This window comes from Nannobrachium achirus (genome assembly GCF_963921795.1).
Source record: "Nannobrachium achirus genome assembly, chromosome: 17".
Lineage (NCBI taxonomy): Eukaryota > Metazoa > Chordata > Actinopteri > Myctophiformes > Myctophidae > Nannobrachium > Nannobrachium achirus.
In genome coordinates, this window is record NC_137824.1 from 49,731,830 (window position 1) to 49,737,829 (window position 6,000).

The following is a 6,000-nucleotide window of genomic DNA, read 5'->3' on the forward strand; positions in this document are numbered from 1 at the left end:
CTGTTGAAATAGCGAGGGACACAGCACTGCCCATATTGACAATAAATCAGCTTGGCACCTGATTACAAAATGATGTCACGGCTTAAGAAGCACATTGATGCTGAGTGCCAAGTAGCGACGCTACTTGATCTTTTATTGTTGATTGACTGTCTGTCATGCTCTGATATCACTGTGATGTCAGGGGAACCACACTAAAAGGGATTCACAGTGTGGTTCCCCTAACAGGACTTCATATGGGAATGCCCATATATGGAGGCCACATCGGCCACATATAATCCCTTGTATGCCCATATATGGAGATCCCAGTCTGTAGAACTAGCCACACTGGTTAGACTGACATGTATAGTCTATAGGTTAGAAAAGCGTCCTCGCCCTTTTTCGCCCTTAGGCGTCTTACTAGTAGACTTTAGTATGACTGAAACGGATTGAACCCCAACCTGCCAATCTCACTGTGGCCACTCTAACCACAAGGCTAGCTGGATCGGTGCATGGCAAGTTTCACTTGGCAACACTGATGGCTGATTTTAATGGTGGGTGGCTACTTGTGTCTCCTCTGTCCCTCTCTAGTTTGTCCCTGTGTAGCCCCTGCCCCCTCTTCAGCACAGTTTTGCTTTCATTCTCGTGACCCGTCTGCCACTCTCGACCCACCCCTCTGTGACCAAGTTCCTATACCCTACTCCCTGCCCTGATTGACCTCAGTGGACTCACCTGCAGGCGCCAATTGTGCTGTCTTCTCAAAGGACCTCAAGAGTAAAAGACAAGAGTTCATTCCTAGCCAGTTCATTGTCGTTGGTTGCCTGTCATGTGTGCCGTTCAGTGTTTGCTTTAGTTCCAAATTTAGAGGAATCTTGTGTTTATTTATTCCCATAGTTCTTGTCATGGGTGTGATTGTGTTGTGTTTTGTCATGTTTTTACAGTCTTTAAAGACTTTAAACTCAAGAAAGGAAACCAAGTAATAATAATAATAGCTTGAATCTACACAGCGCCTTTCATGGAACCAAGAATGCTTTACATCAAAAAGAAGTACATTAAACAATTGTGTAATCAATTAAACAATTGTTTAATGTCCTGCACTTGGTTTCCTGCGTTTCTCTGAGTCCTGAGTTCCTGCATTTGGGTCCTAAAAACACCAGTCGTTCGACACAGTGTAATGCAGATTAATTGTATTGAAAATACACTATATGGTATATTTTTTTTGTTGATTGAACAGATTTTATAATTTTTTCATAACATCATAAGCACTATCAGTGTCATTTTATACAGTAGGCTACCCCTAGAGGGGGCTACCCCAAAGTACTAATTTCTTACCAGAACTGTATGAATGTTTTTTTTTACCTGATTACAAATGCAATGAATTCTTTCCCATGACAATTTTGAAAAACTCAATTTTGTAAACATTAAAGAGTCATACAGAGTCATAGGACATTACTTTATTTGTTAAAATCATCCGCAGCTCATTATGTATTCGGTGCAGCCCTAGGCTAACCAGTTCATCAGTCAGACAGCACTATAGACGTTATCTCATTTTAATTGAGTTTTGTACAAGTGTGTGCATGCATGTCTGTGACAGTTAGGCGTGAGCCGAGTTTCCCAGAAGTGTCACAAGTTTCACTGTGACACTGTAGTTTAGATGAATCTTCTCAAACACCATCCATCGTGAAGTTCAGTGATATAGGAACTAACCTGTCTGACCTGCCCTCAGATTATGAGACAAGAGGTCTCCTGGGCATGGACATGTAAAACAGGGGTTTTCAACTGATTGGGTAACACTTGCTATGCATCCCATATGTCTATAATACATTATAATCAGCTTATAACACTATGTAATTATAGTTATAAGAACTAAAATACTAAATCCTTCGTGCTTCTCAGTAACTGCATTCAACTAGTGCATTGACACGTCATCTTAGGTCACCAGGTCATTGAGTAAACTGTTTCTCATGGCAAGATTACAGGCGGTCCATGTCTGTCTCTTCTTGGCCATAGTGGAGTCTCTAGTCATTTTCTGGCTCGAACCTTGCCCTGTACATATTCTTCAGGTATATGCCAGGACTTCACAAGGGACTGTGAAGTCCTTCACTTTCCTACATTATTGAATGCATGATCATTGACCACATCGAAGGACCACCAGTGATCCATGGACCACCAGTTGAAAACCCCTGAAAAAGAACCCCACATCGCTGGCCTACTGGTCCAGGTACATACCACATAGGCATTGATGCCTGACGGCGTCGCCGGTCACTGCCGCATGTCAGTCTCTGTCTCTCCCCCATTTCCATACTGTCCTATCCAATAAAGGCATAAAAGCCCAAAGACAAATCTAAAAAAAAGAAAGAGAAAACTAAAGAGAACCCCACTTCCCAGGGCAGGTACACTGACTTTTAGCCAAGAAAGAGCACAATGATTCACCTGCATCTCAACAGGATATACAGCACATGAACATTCAGAGCCAACAGCACATGTCTAGAAATACACATCAGCTTCTAATGATGCTGTTTTGCACTTGCTCTTTGGATTTCTCCACACAGAGTTGAAGGGCCCATGACTTTTCTGAGAGCACCCTCTCCCTTCTGCTTGGTTGCAACACCTTGGCCTTCAATAAACCTGTTTCCACCCAAAGTCCTTGTCCTGATGTTTCTTTCCTTCAAGATCAGCGATTCAAAGGAGGGACAGACATGGCATCAGGAACAAACAAATCAGTAAGCTCCATATATGGGCATAGTGATGACATCAGGGATCTCCATGAATAAAAGGGACAAAGACTGACAGATAGAGACTTACAGAGTCAGAGATCTCCATATATGGGCATATCAGTGGTGGTGTAACGTGGGTGTAACCTGAACCTACTTCCTGAACTTCGGATTAAATTAAGCCAATTATCCTGATCAATGTTAATCACTATTCACCTCCCAATGTATGAATGAATGGACCATTGTATTAAAGCGCTTTGAGCACTTGGAAAAGCGCTATAAAAATGCCTATATATTTTTGAGCGGTGGTCACAACGCTCCTATACGTGGCCGTGTGTGTGGGTCTGTCTGTCTGTCTGTTTGTCTGTCTGTCTGTCTGTCTGTCTCCGTGTCCGTAGCCTGCACTCCTGCAGTAACCTTTTCTGACCACACATGTTAAGGGAGGGGCGCTGTTGCACACACACACACACACACACACACACACACACACACACACACACACACACACACACACACACACACACACACACACACCACTGCTCAGTTCACACGAGTGTGATTTTTTTCTTTGCTACTCAAATTATGCTGAATGACCTTTTGTTCTGAATAAAAACTGTATTTCATTATATTGCAAGAAAAAATAGCAAGACTAATTTGCAAAAGGGAAATGTGTTGTTAAAAAAGAAAAAGGTGATCCAGGCACTCAAGTTTAAAAAGGAGGAACAACTTTATTTGAAACATTTCGACATGTTTCGACCATGAACTGGTCATCATCAGGGCGTGTACTGTCAGTAGGCTAGTACTAGACGCCCTGATGATGACCAGTTCATGGTCAAAACAAGTCGGTTTTTACACTTTGAAATAACGTTGTTCCTCCCTTTTAAACTTGAGTGCCTGGATCACCTTTTTCTTTTTTGATGACTTGATCCCGTCGATCCAAGAGCGCCATTATACTCGGTTTTACTATTATATCCTCTGACGAGCACAGAGCACCTGGTTTCTCTCTCTCTCGGAAATGTGTTGTTATTATTATTATTATTATTATTTGTATCGAATAGATTGATATTTGGATGAAGTCATATTTTTATGGCCTTTTGTCATAGATGCAACAACTACCTCATCTCTCGGATTCCATATTCTTTTATATTTTAGTGAAGTTCTCTATTTCTTTTATTTTATATTTAGTCTGAATTTCTTATTTATCAGATTGATATTTGGATGAAGTCATATTTTTATGGCCTTTTGTCATAGATGCTTAGGCTTATGCTGCATTCACACTACGAAAAGCCAAGCTAATGGTTTGCTTGGTAATTCAATGTATTCTCTATGCAAACCAGCTTTAAAAATGTCCAAGCTGGAAAACAAGCTCATACTTTCAATTGATAGAAGACATCCCGAAATAAGGGTGATGTTTAGAATCTCACTCATTTCCCTTGCTTCCAGGAACATAAGTGAAAGTGTCTCATCTTATCTTACCCCGTTCTTCTTTCTGTCTTGATGATGTGTGTGGAGTGGACCCCACGATGGAATTCAAGCCCCTGGGGCTTTTTGTGTTATCCTTAAAAGCCATGGTTCACATGACGGTCATGTTTCAGGGCTACCTTTAAGCATAACTTTTGACCTGTATAGCCTACTGTAGCCCTACTTGTAGACTACTGTTAAAGGAGTAGCTAGTTCACATTCTAATCTAGTTCAATAATATTTTGTCGCATAAAGACAAAACATGTGATTGTAGTAGGTCTACATTTGATTGACCCCCATAGATTCTGGATGTGGGTAAATCCATCCGGAATCAATGGGGGTAGGCTACATTTATTGTAGGCCTATAATCAAATTATTGTCTTAGGAATGCGACAAAAATAATACAACTATTATTGAACTAAATTTCCATGGCGTGGTGAGTATAGCCTAATGACCAATAGGGGAAAAAATCATATTGGGGGTGAATTTAACTCCTTTAACTAACGCTTTTGTTAATAAAGTGTTCAATCAATCATCAATCAATGAATTAATCAATCAATAAAATCGCAACATTTCAAGTTCAACCATTTCATCAGTTTTCTTCAGTGACTTCCCCTAGCTAAGTCTTTTGCCTCCGCCCCTCCCCCGTGAGCTGCGCTGCACCTCGTGAACGCACACCCATTCATTAGAGCCATTCACATGCCATGCACGGATTTACTTTTCAAAAGGGTAGAATGGATATGAGAAAGTGAAGGCAAAGACCGTTCGGGATCCACAGGCTCAAGGCGAAGAAATATTTGCAGCTGAAGAACATCAAAGGGACGCGGCGTTTTCAGGTCAATAATGACAAGCCTTAATTTGGTTGTTTCTACCTGGCATGTAGGCTAATATATTTTGAAATACAATGTCTGACAGAAACAGATGGAGAGAGAGCGAGTCAGGTCAGGGCAATACACCATAGTAAGTAACCTAGTCCAGAGAAAAACAGAGAGAGAGAGAGAGGGAGAGAGAGAGAGAGAGAGAGAGAGAGAGAGAGAGAGAGAGAGAGAGAGAGAGAGAGAGAGTCAGAGAGTCAGAGAGTCAGAGAGAGAGAGAGAGCGAGCAATTACAAAATCTTGATTTTGACAATTTAAACTCGAAAAAGCATGTTAATTTCCTTTCAGGGGAGATGTATGATTATGTCCTCTGTCTCAGCCTAGCTTATCAGCTTGTGTTTAAAATGAAATTATGAGTGTTGCCATTGTGGAGAAAGGTCATCATGGATGAGAGTGGCAGAGTGCATATAGGATGACTGCTGGTATAAAATCAAAGCACACTTTTTGATTGATTGAATACTTTATTAGTCAGAAATGTAAACAGCAGGTGCTGTGGCACATAAGACATTAAGGCTAAAAGGATAACACAAAAAAGTATTGGGGTCAATGATGTCACCCAACTCACAATACTGAGTTGGGTGAGGCCAAAGTAAAAGATATTCATTTCATGAAAAAAGATCAATGATAATTTAAAGCCTTGGGCTAAGGCTGTCAAACACTGTATGCAGACCACTTTGCAACGTGTTTAGCGTTTTAACTTCCCCCAGGCAGCAACAAATAGATTAATTAATATTCATTCATCATACTATTTGATTAACTCAGCCTTTCTCATTTTGCAATGTGCAAGCCTATCTGCTATTGATATTCACATAATGTAGGAAACGTTTTGACAAAAACATGAATTTTGGGAGTAAAATGGTTATTATATTTCAAATATTGCATGGATTAACAGCCTGTTTCTTCATCAGATGTCAGTGTGCTTTGCCAAAATGGCAAGTTGACTACTGAGTCATACATGTAGCAATTTAACAGAC